Genomic DNA, 17,996 nt, shown 5'->3' with positions numbered 1-17,996 from the left:
GAAATGAAGATATATACATATATATTGAGGGGCTTTGGAAAAACAGATATATGCCAGGGCAGATGAGGGGAAACCTAAATTACAATTTACTATATTCTGGCAAGACAATTATTATTTAAATTATAAATATTGTTTTATATAATTTTCATTAGCTCATCTATTTACCTCTGTCGATTATTTTTCTGTTCTATCTCCTAGGGAAAAATATGGGTGAGTTATAATTAATTTTCTGATCTTTTCCTCAAGCACTTCCTCTGAATTAAATACTTAACCTTTTGTCAACTTGGGACAATAGTTGTTTAACAAATGTTAATTTACTGTCTCTCCAACCTCAGTTTAGTTATGCAAATAAATACAAAAGGCTTAAACTAATCGCGCTTCCCAGTTTAGGTCAGGGAATTTTGGTTCCTTCTTTTAACATCAACAAAAAAGTGTGTTGCTAAAAGATACTCCCACTGAAATAAAGGACAGCAGGTTTCTGAGAAGGCACTGGGAGCCCTAAAGTGACCTGAGGACAAAATATATCTGGCATTTTGCTACCCCAGAGAGCTATTTCCACCTACTTTTAAAGCTCTGAGCCAGACCATACTTACTTACATTCTTAATTAATGCCTTTGTGTTTTCCCCACAGCTGTCTGTACAACACAGCTTTGGGGCCCTCTCTGTTCCTTGGCAGGAATATGGCCTTTATGAAGAAAGCCAACTTCAGCATGCTCTGAAGGCAACACAAATGTCAACTTCATAGGGGATGCACTGCCAACCAAATCAAAGGCTTTAAAAGAAATTTAGCCATGATATTGACTCTGCCAATGCTTCCCACATCCCTGTCTCACAGAGTGCATTGGTTCTCCACAGATTCTTCACTATTGGCCTTAATAAAGAGCTCATGAGGAGGCAGAAGCTGTGAACCATCTCAACAGCCCAAAAAGACTTTCATCCCAAGAGGGGATAAATCCAGCCCATGTAGTGTCACATAACTGAACATGTGTGTGAACATACTATATTTTGCTTAACCAGGAAGGAATTATCAAAAGGTAGTGTATATTCTACATGTAGTAAATATGAATATGTGATTAATCTGATGTTTAAATTGTATTCTCCATATATCACATAATTTTATAGATTCCTTGGTAGTGTCCAGCTATATATAATACCAGATTTAGTGTCAGTATATCAACAGACAGCTAAAATGCCTCTCTGATAGTTATTAGGGATCTCCTGGAAGTGAAATATTAATAAAAGAAGTGTTTTGTCTCTACGACATGGCCATAATAAGCAGCGTTTGGGGGAGCATCACAACATGCTTCTTCCCTATATTTTATCCCACAATACCACAACTTTCAAATCTGAACACCAATTGCTTTTCTCTACTCCTGGAAAGGGCAGGAATTACACTGCTATGTTATAAAACTTTGTACCAATTTATATAAAAATAAATTAAAATCAAAGAAAAAGTCTAATTGGCACCTACAATGAGATCTAACATTGTACTAGTACATTGTGCTTCTTGTTTCCCAAATATTTTATTCATTTATACTTCAGCAGTAAGCCCAATTGTGTCCAATGTCTAGGGATTAGAAGTATGTTGTAAACCCTTATTAATTCCCAGGGGACATGATATTGAATCAAACATTTCATCTATATGATGTTTTTTGAACTTTATTTAGAGGCATGCAGTGTATTACAAAGGATAAAATTTGTCTTGGTGTGAGAGAAACTGTTTCTGAAACTATAAGATCTGACATTTTACTTCTAACTTTTTCTTTGATCTCTTTGCTTTTTGCAGAAGTAACACTGTCCTTAAGGAATGAGAGTTGGGGTTTTTTGGTCTGTTTGGTGTGTGTGTGTGTGTGTGTGTGTGTGCGCGCGTGTGTTTTGCTTAGCACTTTATACTTACCTAGTTCAGAAGGCTTAGAGGAGATGGTAAGAAGGAGCACTTAGATTCCTAATTTGGCCTAACAGGATATCAGGACATAAATAGAAAAAAGATACATTTAAACATCTTCAGAGTTACATATTTTGTAGATTTGATTAAATATAAAACAACCATCTACCAGGAATAAACATTCAAAGGCACAAACAAAAACATAGAGAAAAATTAGGATAATGATAAATTAGGCAATATAGTTCAGGAGATCAAAAATATATATGTATATTTAGGTATATATTAAAACTTAGTATTTCACCCATACAAATGATAGTTGCACCATAAGTACTCCTTCCTGTCTGTAATTTATATATGTTCTACTAACTGAATAGTAGTTTTTTGCTTTTTGTTTTTTTTAGAGAGAGAAAGAACCCGAGTAGGGGAGAGGAGCAAAGGGAGGAAGAGACGGAATCTTAAGCAGGCTCCATGCTCAGCGTGGAGCCCATCATGGGGCTTGATCCCATAGCCTTGGGATCATGACCTGAGCCAAAATTAAGAGGTGGACACCCAACTGACTGAGACATTCAGGTGCCCCTGAACAGTAGTAGTTCTTGCTCTGAGTTGCTCTGATGGTTCGAAATTTTGTTTCCAAAAATATGTCAGTGAACCTTAGTCCTTAATCTATTATAAAATTGATTAATTAGAGCTTATATTTAAAAAAAATGCTTTCTTAAAGTGGGTTTACTGCAATTATCCATTCTATCTATGCTTTTGATCCCCATACTTTATATTTTACAAACCCTTACTCAGAAGACTATGGGATACTTTATATACCAAATAATTACTTCTTACAGCAATTTTTAATGGTTGGAAAATGTATGCTTTTGAACTGGAAAATTAAAAACATAAATCCAGCCCCATTATTTAACAACTAAATGCCATCAGGAAATGTTACTGTTTAATCTGTTTAGGCCTATTTCTTCATGTGTTAAAGGGGTTGTGGAGAATAAAGGGAGCAATACTACATATTGATACTGTCTCCACAACATTAATTCTGCCTATTCCTAGGTGTCCTGCCATATGCCCTTGGAAGTAATGCTGAGTTGGCCATCAGTTTGAGGAATGGAAATCTTGTTTCTCTGTCAGTATTATGGCTTTCAATAACCTCTTCCCAAACTAATCTGCATATGGTTCTCCTTCCTTTAACTACAGATATTGGTTCAAGTGATTCAATTCAGACCACATAGATATAGGTGGAAATTTTCTGGAAGCTGTGGGTGAAAAAAAAAATGGCAGTGGACAGATTTCTCTTTGCATTTTTCTTCCACATGTTGGGGTACACAAGTGTGAAACCTGGAAGTGTTGCAGCCATTTTGCCACCATGAAGTGTCAACTTTATGCTAACATTGACGCTATGGGGCAAGCAGAGAAACAAAGAGAAATTGTGTCTTTAGTGTCATCATTTGAGTCACAAAATCAAACCAACCCCGAAGACCGTCCTAATTTCTACACTTTTAAAGTGTGCTTAAAGACTTTCATTTGCTTTTTTTTTTTTTTTTTGCTTTTGCTCTTATTATTGTTTTTGCTATTGTTTTCCTACTTTCAACAGGGAGAGGAGTAACTGCTAAAAAGGGATGTCTGCACCAATATGTACTTTACTTATTTTCCAAATTTTAGAAGGCAATGTGTTTCATTTTGCATTCTGAAAAAAAAAGTGTTTTTTTGGGGTTCTGTTTTATTTTAATACTTTCCTTATTGTGTGTTCTCCTATGTCCTCTCTCTACTTTGCCTCATCTTGTTTGCTGCCCTAGAAGACTCACCTTTGTGGAACATATTAGGTGTACCTGGGTAGTGCCTGGGTGGCTCAGTCAGTTAAGCATCTGACTCTTGATTTCGGCTCAGGTAATGATCTCACGGTTAATGAGTTTGAGCACTGTATGGGGCTCTGCACTGACAGTGCAGATCCTGCTTGGGATTCTTCCTCTCTCTCTCTCTCTCTCTGCCCCTCCTGCACACTATCTCTCTCAAAATAAATAAATAAACTTAAAAAAAAATTCACCCACATCCCCTGGCTTCTGTTGGGTTTAGAAAGGCCAGCAGGAGATTAAAGGAAGGGAGAAGGTCAGGGTATTTTTTGCTCTGGGCTTCCCCCACTAAGCATTTGCAGTGAGCTGAACGTGTCCTTCCACTGAAGACCACAGAGGAGTCTACAAAACTATCTGCTTCAGAGACCCAAGAACTCTGTGCTTCCCTTGTTCCCTTGTCCTAGGAGTGGTAAAAACTTAGATGCTATTATGCTGTATTACTGGGCTTCTTCTGTTCTACAAACTTGATATATTTGCAATTGAATCCCATGTGAGTGCGCCTCAAATTATCTCTTTGAGTATATCATCTGGTTCTCATTGGAGTCCTGACTGATATGTGATTCAAATCTGATAACATAGTATTAACAGAACTATTCTGTGGTCTGTCTGCTCTACCCAAGTCCATAACATTAGAGTGGAGGTCTTTTTGGTAAAATTCTTTGTGTGATATAATCAAGTTCTCTTTCATTAAAGAGAGAAGCTGTTATGATGCATTTCAAACTACCACCAGATTAGGTTGATTTTGTCTTTTCATCAAATTTGATGGTCCTCCTCAGCTGTGCTCATATTGAATATATGCCAAAAATTGGCCATTATAGCTACTCAATAAGCATTCAATAATAATGGAACATATTTTCTGGGCTACACATTATGTGAACAACTATGTCATTGTGGAGAAAATCCTGGGATATAAGCCGCTTTGTATCAAGGCTTTCAAAGATGTGAAAGGAATTATCTCATGCTATGAGGATTTCAATAATGGCTTTAAATTATAGCAAGTTGGTACAGTCCTGGTCCTAATGCAGTAGGAATAGAAGACCCAAAACTGCATTCCACCTTCTAAATAGAGCAATTACTTTCAGTCCCCTGAGGCTGTTGGTACATGAGCTCTAAACAACCTGATTTTGCATGCACATAACTTAATGTGGCAGTCCAGAAATTATAGAAATGCCTAATTCCACTATGGCTTATCAGGGTGTGAGTGATCAAGGGGGATTCGTTTTAAATGCTTGTTTTTTAGCCTTAAAGTGACCATTAATCGCTACCGATCTGAATGGACATCCTAAATCCACATTACTTTTCTTTATACTATAAACTTCCTTGGTAAAACATTTCTTTTGTCTATCTTGTGAATAATTACAAACACAATCAAATCTTTCTGTTTCTCATTTAACAGTTTATGTATGTGTACACACATGGATTTTGTGTTATGAGAACTGCGATTATCACTTGTCCCAAAATTTTCTAACTCGGATGATTAATAAGGCACTTGAGATGTGATTTCATTTAGGTTTTACTAAGCATGACAGTGTAACTGTGATTCTTATCCAAAGTATTTCTTCTTCTCTAAACTGGAAATAAAGCAAAATAATAAAAAGAGTAAGAGTATTTGATGACAAAGTTGTGATAGGGGTAGGAAAGAAGAAAGAAAACTGGTGAAGTTCCACAATTCTTCTAATCTGAACTATTAGAGGAAATTTGAGGAGGAAAAGGTTTAGGAATAAAGTACTCTATTATCCTTAATATTTAAAAATCTTTACTACTGTCACTGCAATAATTAGGCTCATTTTTATTCCTCATACCACTTCTACCTCTAATTTATTTCTCCAAGGATTCAGAAACTAAGGAAGGCAGATAAAATGGCAAGAATTTCCATGAGGGGATCAAAACAATGGTGACTGGTCTGGTCCCTTCTTCTGTGTGCAGTTACAGCCAGATTATTTTCTAGAGGAATTGAATTTTCCTTAAATATCGATGATAAACTGACTCAAGTGTGGGTTTGAGCTCAGTAAATATTAATTCAAAATTCTCATAAGTCATTTTAAAATTACTTAGTTTATCACTTTTTTACAAATCAAATGGAGACTAGGAAGAAGTTATTTTTAAAATTCTACATATGATGTATTTCAACCCATTTTAAAATAAATTAAGCTTCATGTCATTAAATGATTTAGTCATTTAATCCATAATAATGTAGTCTATATATATATATAAAGTATATAAATTAAATTAGTATCTTACATTCTACATCAAAGCTATTCATCTAATAGTGTAAAATATTTTATAACACCTAATGGTATAAAATATTTTACATATGCTGCCAAAAGCTATTTTAATAAAAAATTTTTAATATGCATTATATACTAATTTAGGTATATTTATAAATATTTTTACTTTTATATAATGGAAGCTAATCAAATACAGTTTTTTTTTTTTTTTTTAATTTTTTTTTCAACGTTTATTTATTTGTGGGACAGAGAGAAACAGAGCATGAACGGGGGAGGGGCAGAGAGAGAGGGAGACACAGAATCAGAAACAGGCTCCAGGCTCTGAGCCATCAGCCCAGAGCCCGACGCGGGGCTGGAACTCACGGACCGCGAGATCATGACCTGGCTGAAGTCGGACGCCCAACCGACTGCGCCACCCAGGCGCCCCTACAGTTATTATTTTTAAGAACTTACTATGTGTGCTTTTTCTCTATTAGTACTGAGATGGTATTTAGGCCCAAGAAAATATCAGTGATTGACATTTTTCATAGTTTAAATTAAAATTCCCTCTGTTAAGTGCAATCCCCCCCCAAATAAAAGAAAATATTTGTCAAACCTAACTTTATAAACCTTTAATAAATCTCTTACTAAATCTCTTTAAACACATCTAGAAATCAAACACTTAGAGATAACATGTAATAGCACTTTGCTGAATAATGTCTTTTTTAAAAAGTCTGGGTAAGGATTTTAAGAGCTTCAGTGTAATAATTAAAGTAATTATATGCATGAATTAAAATGTACTTGTATTCACAAATATAATATGTTGAAATGTTAATTTACTGATTTAAACTAACTGAATCTACTTTCAATTGTTAGCCATTTTAGCAGCCTGTAAAAGCTTAAAAAGCAATTTTAATAAAAAAGTATCACTGTTTGTTATTTAATTCACAAAATTTTCAAAGCTTGAAATATTGTCCACTTCATTTATTGTGTGGAAAGGGTAGAAGAAACGCTTTTCTCTGTTTAGAATCTCTAAAGTTTCTTTATGTTCAGCCTGCAATGGTGGAGTCTTTATTTAAAAATCTAAAAATTTAAAAATGCATGATCGGGGCGCCTGGGTGGCGCAGTCGGTTAAGCGGCCGACTTCAGCCAGGTCACGATCTCGCGGTCCGTGAGTTCGAGCCCCGCGTCGGGCTCTGGGCTGATGGCTCGGAGCCTGGAGCCTGTTTCCGATTCTGTGTCTCCCTCTCTCTCTGCCCCTCCCCCGTTCATGCTCTGTCTCTCTCTGTCCCAAAAATAAATAAAAAACGTTGAAAAAAAAAAAATTTAAAAAAAAAAAAAAAAAAATGCATGATCATGAGTAAATAAATAGATACAATTAGCTGGTACAAATTGGTAAAGATAATAATTTATGATATATTCAATGAATCATAGAAAGTTTTCATTTTTTCCCAATCTATAATTTTATCTGATACCATAATTCAATTCCGATACATTGCATAGGATGTACCAACAATCATGTTGATAAACAAATAATCTCCAGGACTTCCTTGGGTGACCTTTTTGATGGTAAAAGTCACAACACATTAACTGACACTTCAACTACACCAACGTTTGTGGAGACAGTGGCTTCTGTGCCCAAGCGGGTTGCAAATAAATTTCAAATGAAACCTGGCATGACCCTGAAGGAATTCTAACCTTACACTGTTGTGATAGTTTACCAAGATGGCTTCAGAGTAGAGTAACTTCACACAGCACATTAAAAAAAAAGTGTATACACACACACACACACACACACACACACACACACACTTAGCAATCAACAGCATGGGTGGGTGCAAAAAAAAATTCTACATTAAAACCTTTGTTGGAATGTTCTACACTTCCCACAGAATAGAAAATAAAATAACCTTTTATACAATGAATCACAGTGACACTCCTCGAGTTTTTTGCCCATACACATTGTCTAAAACATGTCTTCTTTAGCAGCTAGGCCCTGGCAGCACTGTGCTTGGCTGAGTTCACAGATCTGTTGTAACCTGTAGCTTCCCTGTCACTTCTCTGGCTCTTCTTTCCTGCTAAGCTTTGTTTCCTGGCAGTAATTAAAACCTTCTGCTACTGCCATAGCTACTGCTGCTGCTGGAACTGCCATAGCCACCTTAGTTTCATGGTTTGGCAAAATATTGACCTCCACCACCACAGGGACCAGAGCTTCTCCCTCCAAAATTTCCTCCTTTCAATGGGTCCAAAATTTGAAGTTTGATTGTTGTGATTACCAAAATTATTATGGCTTCTGCCACCTCCAAAGTTGCTTCCATCATTACCAAATCCATTATGGTCATCCCTACTGCCACCAAAGCCACCTTGTCCACCAAAACTGAAGTTTCCTCCATGACCAAAGTTGTCATTCACATCAAAAACACCTCCATGACCCATCATCAAAGTTTCTAGAACCGCTTTGACCTCTTCAGCTGGATGAAGCACTGGCCATATCTTGCTTAGATAGAGCTCTCCTTACTTCACTGTTGCAGCCATTCACAGTATGGTATTTTTGAATGACAGCCTTGTCTATGGAGTCACGGTCATCAAATGTTACAAAAGCAAAGCCTCTCTTTTTGACACTGCCTCAGTCAGTCATGATTTCAATCACTTCAATTTTCTCATATTTTTCAAAATCCTCTCTTAGATGTTCTTCAGTGTCTTCTCTAATGCCACCAACAAAAGTCTTTTTCACAGTTAAGTGGGCACCAGGTCTTTGAGAATCTTCTCTCGAGACAGCCCTCTTTGGTTCTACAACTCTTCCACCCACCTTCTGTGGCCTTGCATTCATGGCTGCATCCATCTCCTCCGCAGTGACACGCATCACAAACCCAAAGTCTCTGAGCCGCTTGCTGTTTGGATCTCTCATTTTACCACATCATCCATAAGACTTCCCCATTGCTCAAAATGGCCCCCCCAGACTCTCATTCATTGTTTCAAAGTTCAAACCTCCAATGAAGAACTTCTGCAACTGTTCAGGCTCTTTAGGAGACTCTGACTTAGTCATGACAGCAGTGGGAGGAGACACTTTAACAATGCTTACTCTGCAGCGTCCGTGGGCAGAAAGCGAATCATAGAAAGTTTTTAAAGTGAACTTCAAGACTATGAAGATGGAACATCTGATGCCAAGATTCTAATGGGTCAGATATTGGTGTTGATAATGTTTAAAACTTTGAAGGCCGAATTTGAGCATTTTGAGAAAAGAAAAGACTTTGAAAGTTTGCAACATAGCTGTACCGCAACATATTTCTAAAAAGTCTGAAAACTCTATATTATTCACTTATTCACTTTCCTCCAAATATCTGCTAAATACAAACATTTCCTCTACAATATTTCAACATGTGCTAAAATCACCTGTGGCTATAAAACTCTTTACTGCATAAGCCTTCCAAGCTTAAACATTATCTAATTTAGATTATCATTCTTTATCTTTGCCTTCCTGAAATTGTGATTCATTGTCTATTTGTCAGCACTCTGCAAATTAAATGGAATAAGCTAAATCATTCAGTTTCTACATTTTCTTCCAGCCTAACAATTTTCAATTTCTTTCAACACATTTCATGTGGTACTTTTTTGAGTCCCTCGATCTTCCAGCTATCTGTTTCTGGAAAAGATCATCATATCAACTTTCGTGTTACAATATGTTACCCCAAACTGCAGGTATGACTTGACCTGACAAGAATAAGATCATCATTTTTTTATGAAAAACATTTCGTTATGTAAAACAAACATTAGTGTAGGCTGCAGTGGCATGTTTACTAGGCACTAAGGGACAAGAAATATAGTTTGAACGTTACCAATTATTTCTAAAAAGTAGAGTGACACAAAATATGAACTAATAATATGAACTAATCAGATAAGGCAGAGCTCCTCTCATTTTTTTTCTTCTTTAATATTTTATTTTTTAGAGCAGTTTTAGGTTCATGGTAAAATTGAGAGGAAGGTACAGAGATTTCTCATATGCCCACCCACATACATGCACAGTCTCCCCCATTATCAACATCCCCCAGCAGAGTACATTTGTTACAACTGATGAGCCTACACTGACACATCATAATCATCCAAAGCTCATAGTTTACACGGGTTTCATTCTTTTTTTGTTCTTTAATGTCTTTTTAAATTTATTTTTGAGAGAGAGAGAGAGAGAGAGAGAGAGCATGAGTAGGGGAGAGGCAGAGAGAGGGATACACAGAATCTGAAGCAGGCTCCAGGCTCTGAGCTGTCAGCACAGAGCCAAAAGTGGGGCTGGAAACCATGAACCATGGGATCATGACCTTAGCTGAAGTCAGACACTTAACTGACTGAACCACCCAGGCGCCCCTCATTGGCTTCATTCTTAATGTTGTATATCCTATGGGTTTAGACAAATGTATTATGACAGGCACTCAGTCATAATAGCTTTTATGTGTACATATATTTTATGTCTATTATAAACTATTAATAATACTAAAAATTTTATTTCTTTTAAAAATATTCTTGTTGAATATTAACTTTCACTCAAGTATATAATTGAGGGGTGCCTGGGTGTCTCAGTCAGTTGAGTCTCCCACTTTTGATTTTGGCTCAGATCATGATCTCACAGTTCGTGGATTCCAGCCCCCCATTGGGCTTTGCTCTAACAGAGTGGAGCCTGCTTGGGATTCTCTCTTTCTCTCTCTCTCTCTGCTTCCCCTCCCCACCCCCGTTTGTGTGCACATACGCACACACACACTCTCTCTCTTTCAAAACGAATAAATGCTTTTAAAAAAGAATATAATAATTGAAATATCACTTTCATATTCTATAAAATATTTGATCCTTTTAACACATTGTTGGAAAGATAGGAAGGACATTGTCTTTGACCAAGAAAGAAATTTTTGTTAATAAATGTGAGGATACTGATTTCAAGTCTTAGACCTCCAAACCACATTGCCTCCCCAGAAGGGCCATTAACTACAAAGGCTTTACTTCTCTTGAGCGGTCAGTTTATTTGAAATAAAACCAACATCACCAAATTTGCATGCCATAGGGTCACCATATTTCCTTTTAGAATTTCTTCTCAGTTATCGGTTAATCTGAGGTCACAGGATATTACCTTCCTAAAGCTTTTAGAGCATACCTATTAGATATATCATTAGATATCATTTTTTAGAAAAAAAATTAAGTTCTCTGAATAAGAAATGTATTTGGATGCAAAACTGTATGAAAGTGAAGTTTATTTGTTTTGTTTGTTTTAAAATGTGTACTTTTTATTCCCAACTATCAAAAGCCAAAGATGTTTGGTATTTTTTCTTTCTCCTATCTCTGCCATAAATGCCACTTTCCTATATGAGAAGAGGAAGAGAATATATTTAGAAGTGTCTCTGTGTATCCTTTGTTTTATATTCAAGTTGCCTTGAGAACTCATCTATTAGGTCTGCTATTAGAATCACAAGTCTGAAAAGACACAATTGTGTTCAATATTAGGATTAACCTTGCACTAATACTAGGCTGGAAATCAAAAATGTTCTCTAGTAATCATATAGTTTTTTAATTTCATCACTTTTGCAAAACCCCTTTCTACCTTGTGATTCCAAATGTGAAAGGTCAAGATGGGCCATATCCTCCCACCAGTGATGATGCTTTTGCTACATCTTCATTGAGTACTTCGAACCTTTAGCAAACATTTGACAAGATTAAAACACAAGATTTTTCCTTTGATCTTTCATACATGTTCAAGCCAATGTGAGCTCTGACTTTGTTCAGAGTTATTTCCTCACTTTATTCAAAACTCTTCAATGATTCACGTATCCCACAAACAAACTCAGAATTCCTTAGTCTCACATGTGAAGTTTCGACTATCAGTACAGAAACTGCTTTCTCATTTTTATTTCCAACCACAAGAGCCCTATTCATTGGGCACACTGAATCGCGCTCCATTTTCCAAACATACTTTCCACTTTGCTATCTTTGAGCCTTTGTTTGTGTCATTCCTTCTATGAGGGATGGAATTCCCTCCCTCTTCTCTTCCAGTCAATATCCTACCTTGACCTTGCTTGGAATGCTACCATGGATCTTGAAGTGTGTGTTGATGTTTGAGAATTTGGGAAATATGTCACTTGGAGAAAGTCTGAGTTTTTGACTTGTATTGCCGGCTGGCAACAAGGGTGCATTTCCTAACTTGCCAACAAGATAGTTTAGACTGAAGTTTTTTTCATTTTAAAAATGACACAGTTTCATCTGAAAGAAGGGCTCAATAGAAGTGGAAAATAATGGGGGAAATACTGTTTTATTTTAAGCATAATTTGTCACTCTCACATCATCCCATCTTTAATACTTTGCTGGATTGATTAGCAGGTGAAATCACAAATTTGTTGAAACATTCCACTTTCCTTCTGGAAAATCCAGTTCTGTGAGTAGTTTCAGCAAGTATTTACAATTCCCACTGGAACGTGGAGACAATCCTTCTTTAATGTTGCCACTCATCATCATCAACTTCATATTTATGAACAACATTTTTACCATGGATATCATTTCATTTTCATTTTAATGAAATTAAAATGAACTTTACAATTTAATTTTAATTCAACAAATTGAACTTTACAAATAAAGTGTGCATTAAAAATGAGCCATCTAATGAACTGAATAGAAGACCAGATGCCTGGAGGCCCTTAAGTCACCAGAGTATTGGAATCAAGATGCATTTCATGGGGCACATATTTACCACATGTTACTATAAAGTCCATTGAGTATTGAAAGCGACAAATTTTGTCTGGTTTTACTTAGTGCTCATATCACACTGATTGATGGTCTAAAAACAAAAGATACATGGTGAAAGTTTAAGCGGGAAAAACATAACACTACAGCAGCCCAAAAGTTCTTACCAGTTGGGTCACTACTGATGCTTCTTTAGTCTTCAACACTTGAAAATACTCATCAGTATCAGTTGGTATTTTACACTGTTCTAAGTGCCACACTAATGGCCACATAATTATATTATGACATAGGATACTGTAGTATTAAAGATATAAGTTAGAGGTTTCTCATTTATTCCTGGTTAGCTTTGGACTTGGTTTACTAATACCAAATTATTATTATAAATTCTGTTGACTTTATGAATGGTTTAACAACCATTCATTTTGTAGAATAATCAATCAGGTGTTTAGGGCTATAAAGTATAAATAAATTTCCAAATGATGTACAGAGTGAGCTAGATTTGTAACAAACAAAAATGCCTTCTAACACATGATTGTTCTATTTATGTAGTACATCTGTAAGTGTCATTTATTAGGGTCAAAGCAGTTTATTATGGTTTACAAATCTTCAGAAACCATGAATGGTATGAGTGTTGACATGCGAAAGCTTGGATGCATTCTAGCATTGTGTATATTTAAGTGTGATTACTATTTAACCGCACTGTAAAAATAATGCAAACGCCTTGCAATCTCCTTTCCCCTTTTTGCTTAAAATATTTCATATTTCAAAGCCTACCTTTTTAATTCTTAACTACTAGCACATACTTGTTTCAACAAGGCCTAGCATATTCTTGCAATTTAACAATTAAACTTTCAGTGGTGTCAACCTTTTGTCTTATTGCTTTTTTTTGTCCTATTCATTACATTTTTTGTTTGTTTTATAGAGCATTTTTGTAATTGTGTGCTTTTTAATAACTTTTTTAACAGTAATATACAAAACCTTTAATAAGTGATAAGGTAAGAGCCTTAACCAGTCACTCTGTATTCATTAACTAGTCCCCAGAAGCCATAGCCATTCCAATCATTGCCATTAAAAGCCAATATAGTTGACCAGGTATGTTCTGGTTGCATATCATCTATATCACCCATGTTCTGAAGTGGATGCTCTATTTGTATTTGGGTGTCTAGAAACAGAATGACAATAGAATAAGTCCCCTAATGTCTCTCAAAGAATATAAACTTTTTTTTTTTTTTTTGGAACCAAAGTGTAAAGGAATCACTTGGTGATTTATTGTCTACTTCTCATTCATTTATTAATTCAGATGGATTTTCAGGCTCAACTGCATTATAAAGATAGCATGTATAATCTGGAAGACATCATTTTCCATTTTCCATCAGCTTGTGCCCTGTTTATAGTCTTCCATTGTCTGGCCTATGAAGTACTATCATATGATGACTCAGACTATGTGGATGGAACTGGAGGGTATTATGCTAAGTGAAATTAGTCAGAGAAAGACAAAAATCATATGACTTCACTCATATGAGGACTTTAAGAGAAAAAACAGACGAAGATAAGGGAAGGGAAACAAAAATAGTATAAAAACAGGGAAGGGGACAAAACATAAGAGACTCATAAACACGGAGAACAAACTGAGGGTTGCTGGAGGGGTTGTGGGAGGGGGGATGGGCTAAATGGGTAAGGGGCACTAAGGAATCTACTCCTGAAATCATTGTTGCACTATATACTAACTACTTTGGATGTAAATTTTAAAAAAAGAGTCAGAAAATCAGGGTCCCAGACCCAGCTTAGCTACTAACAAACATTGCATTCTCAAGATTAATCATGTCTTTTGGACCTCTGTTTCCTTTCTTGCAAAACCTAGGATTTCAAATTACCTATCTGTAAATATTCAAGTGACTTTAATTCTTTGATTGAAAATATGTTTGAAATAAAGGCAGATATTTCTAGATGTGACGTACAGACTTTGTTCCATTATGAAAAAAGAAACATTCATTTTTAATGCTAGTTTAGTCATGTGCTGAAATCTCAAGACTTCAATTGACTTCAAGCTCATATTCAGCAAATCCTGTGCTCACTGGAGATTATAAGCCTTACCTTTACCTTGCTGTTTAGCTATTAACATTTCTGTTCTACCAGACAGTAAAAGGCAGTGGAATAATCCAAGACACACTGAGCAGTTGTAAAGAATTTCTCTTCATTTCTCCCAATAGAATTTTAACTTCATTTTTCATTTGATCATTTACCTTGTGTTGATTTGAAGTTTTTCCCACCACTGAAAATATAATCATCTAAGTATATATATATATATATATATATATATAATATTAATAATTTTCCAAGAGACATTCCTGAGGAAACAAATATTTGAAAATAATTTAGTATATTATACTAAATTAATTACATGAAAATAATCCTACAAATTACTTAAGTTTTACCTGATCATTTGTTTGCATCTGGTCATTTGTGTAGGCTAGAAAGGTGTTACTGAGCACTTTGGGGCAGAGTTCTCAAACTCAATTTTGAAAACTAGACTAATTTGGAGAACCTTGAAAAAAATACCAATAGCTGGGCTCTACCTCATAACACTTGGCTAAGAATTTCTTCTTTTTTTTTAATTAAAAATTTTTTAATATTTATTTATTTTTGAGAGACACAGGGAGACAAAGTGAGAGTGGGGGAGGGGCAGAGAGTGAGGGAGACACAGGATCGGAGGCAGCCTCCAGTCTCTGAGCTGTCAGTACAGCCCCACCTGGGGCTTGAACCCACAGACCGTGAGATCATGCCCTGAGCCGAAGTCTGACACTCAACCGATGGAGACACCCAGGCACCCCATCTTCCTTTTTTTTTTCTTTTTTCTATTTGAGAGAAAGTGAGAGAGCACAGAGGAGAGGGGAAGAGGTAGAGAAGGAAAGAATCTTAAGCAGACTCCAAACGGGGTTTGATCCCATGACTCTGGGATCAAGATCTGAGCCAAAATCAAGAATGAGATGTTCGAGGACACCTGGGTGGCTCATTTGGTTGAACGTCTGATTTCGGCTCAAGTCATAATCTCCCGGTTTGTGGGTTCGAGCCCTGTGGTGCGCTCTGTGCTGACAGCTCAGAGCCTTGAGCCTGCTTCAGATTCTGTGTCTCCCTCTCTCTGCCCCTCCCCTGCTCCTGCTCTGTCTCTCAATAATAAATTAAAAAAAATTTTTATAAGAATGAGATGTTCAACTGACTGAGCCACCCAGTGGTCCCCAGAAATTTTTGAAACATTACGTTAGGGATAACAATGTATACGTAAAATAAAAATGCCATTTATTTGAACTACTACATGATGGAGACATTAAAGCAGTCATTCCCAAACCATACACCATGTATTAGAATCATCTGGGAAATCTTTAGAAACTGTTGATACCTGCATTGCTTCCCACATATTCTGATTTAATAAGTTTGAGGTTCAGCATTGGCACTGGGTTTTTAAAACCATTTAATACTCCTGTGAAACAAAGTCCAGAAACCACCGCATTGAGAGAATGCTTTTTTTTATATCAATATGTTTTGCTATTTTATAATAATTACATATTAAGAGTGTGAAAGTATAAAACATAAACTATTCAGATGGGCATCTTGGTGGCTCAGTCGGTTGACTGTCTGACTTCAGCTTAGGTCATGATCTCACTGTTCATGAGTTTGAGCCCCACATAGGCTCGCTGCTGTCAGTGCAGAGTCCACTTGGGATCCTCTGTCTCCCTCTCTCTGCCCCTCCCCTTCTTGTGCTCTCTCAAAAATGAATAAACATTAAATAAATATTAAAAAATAAAAATAAAACAGAACTATTCAGAGATCTCTGAAAAGAAGCAGAAATAGAAGATATTCAGAATGGAGTATTCCAGGTTTAGGAGACTCAAGTATTGCTCCAGATATGGTGCACAAAATACCATTTCTCCATAAATCTATTTTTTCAATATATATGGCATTGTGTTTTGTGTGTGTGTGTGTGTGTGTTTTACCTTTTCAACACATTTGTGATGTAAATTATTCATAAAATTGGAAATATTGGGAGCTGTCAATGTTAAAAACAGACATACTGCCTAATTTTTATTGCCAATTCATCTGGATTATTATTTTCACTTGCTTGATTTGAAATTTTAAGGATAGATTCAGATTAGCTAATGCCAATGGATGTTCCTTTTCAAAAAATGTGTTGGCTTATTTTTTTTAACAATTCCAATGCTATTCAGTAATGGACAAAACAGATTCTTTTCACTGGTCCTCTCCGTTGGTAATTTTCAATAGGTAGATAGCATAAAGTCTTGCTATGTATTTTTGGAATTGTTTTGGAAGATTATCTGCACTTTGGGAGGTTTTATTTTATGTTTTGATTTATTTTGTTTAGGAGAATCTATACTGGGCATGCAAAAAAATGTAGTTATTTGTGTGAACTACATTCCTCTTGGTGAAATTAGATCTCTATTATTGACATTAAAACTACATCTTTCCAGTGATTAAGCAGGGTGGATGAAATTGGGAAAGCAGCGATCATTAGATAATCGTTGAAGATTGCCTGTAAAATTGCTTGGGCAAAGAGACACTTCAGTGTCACTTGGCAGTGGGCATGGCTGAGAATACATATCAAAAAAGCACAGGCATGTCATCAGTAAAACAGACACTAAGGAGGGTGTGGATCTTTAATACCATTGATATTTTGAAAATAACATTTTTTTCCTAATATTAGTAAGAACCTAAATGCCATCTCTGATGTCTTAGGAGGCTGTAATGATTTATTTTTGGTATGGTCTATAGACTAGAAAGCAGAGTAAGAGTTATAAATTTATAAACTGAAGGAAGATGGCAGCCTCTGTAAGAGCCTGGTACCTTGTCCCTTACACTCCCCACTGCTCACCTAATCATGGCTGATTATTAGAGCCTGAAGGAAATATCATATATGAGATTCGATGCAGATAGCTGAGACCTTTAAAATAAATCTTGGTAGATAGCACATAGAAAAGCCCCAAGTACTTTAAAAGTCTTATACTGCCGGGGCGCCTGGGTGGCGCAGTCGGTTAAGCGTCCGACTTCAGTCAGGTCACGATCTCGCGGTCCGTGAGTTCGAGCCCCGCGTCGGGCTCTGGGCTGATGGCTCAGAGCCTGGAGCCTGTTTCCGATTCTGTGTCTCCCTCTCTCTCTGCCCCTCCCCCGTTCATGCTCTGTCTCTCTCTGTCCCAAAAATAAATAAACGTTGAAAAAAAAAAATAAAATAAAAATAAAAGTCTTATACTGCCAATGGAATCTGAAACAAAGTTCATGAATAGAAGCATTATACTAATATTATGTGGGAGGAAGGGAGTGATTTGATCTGTG

General features: G+C 36.3%; 1 long non-coding RNA gene and 1 pseudogene across 13 annotated transcripts in view; both read right to left on the bottom strand.

The window, feature by feature from the left end:
• LOC147581049 (uncharacterized) overlaps positions 1 to 17,996 on the bottom strand; it is a 530,577-nt gene that overhangs the window by 38,351 nt on the left and 474,230 nt on the right. For 7 of the 13 annotated variants that reach the window (XR_015251357.1, XR_015251355.1, XR_015251354.1 and 4 more), the window contains one exon: positions 1,898 to 1,955. The exons of the other annotated variants lie outside the window; for them this stretch is intronic. This is a non-coding gene — a long non-coding RNA (uncharacterized LOC147581049). The remainder of the gene's footprint in view (positions 1 to 1,897; positions 1,956 to 17,996) is intronic. 13 annotated transcript variants of the gene reach the window in all.
• On the bottom strand, positions 7,280 to 14,886 carry LOC147581051 (heterogeneous nuclear ribonucleoprotein A1-like 2; annotated as a pseudogene).

The sequence above is a fragment of the Puma concolor genome, chromosome B2 (assembly GCF_028749965.1).
Source record: "Puma concolor isolate L17-30 chromosome B2, mPumCon1.1.hap2, whole genome shotgun sequence".
NCBI lineage: Eukaryota > Metazoa > Chordata > Mammalia > Carnivora > Felidae > Puma > Puma concolor.
This window is presented reverse-complemented; position numbering and strand designations above follow the sequence as displayed.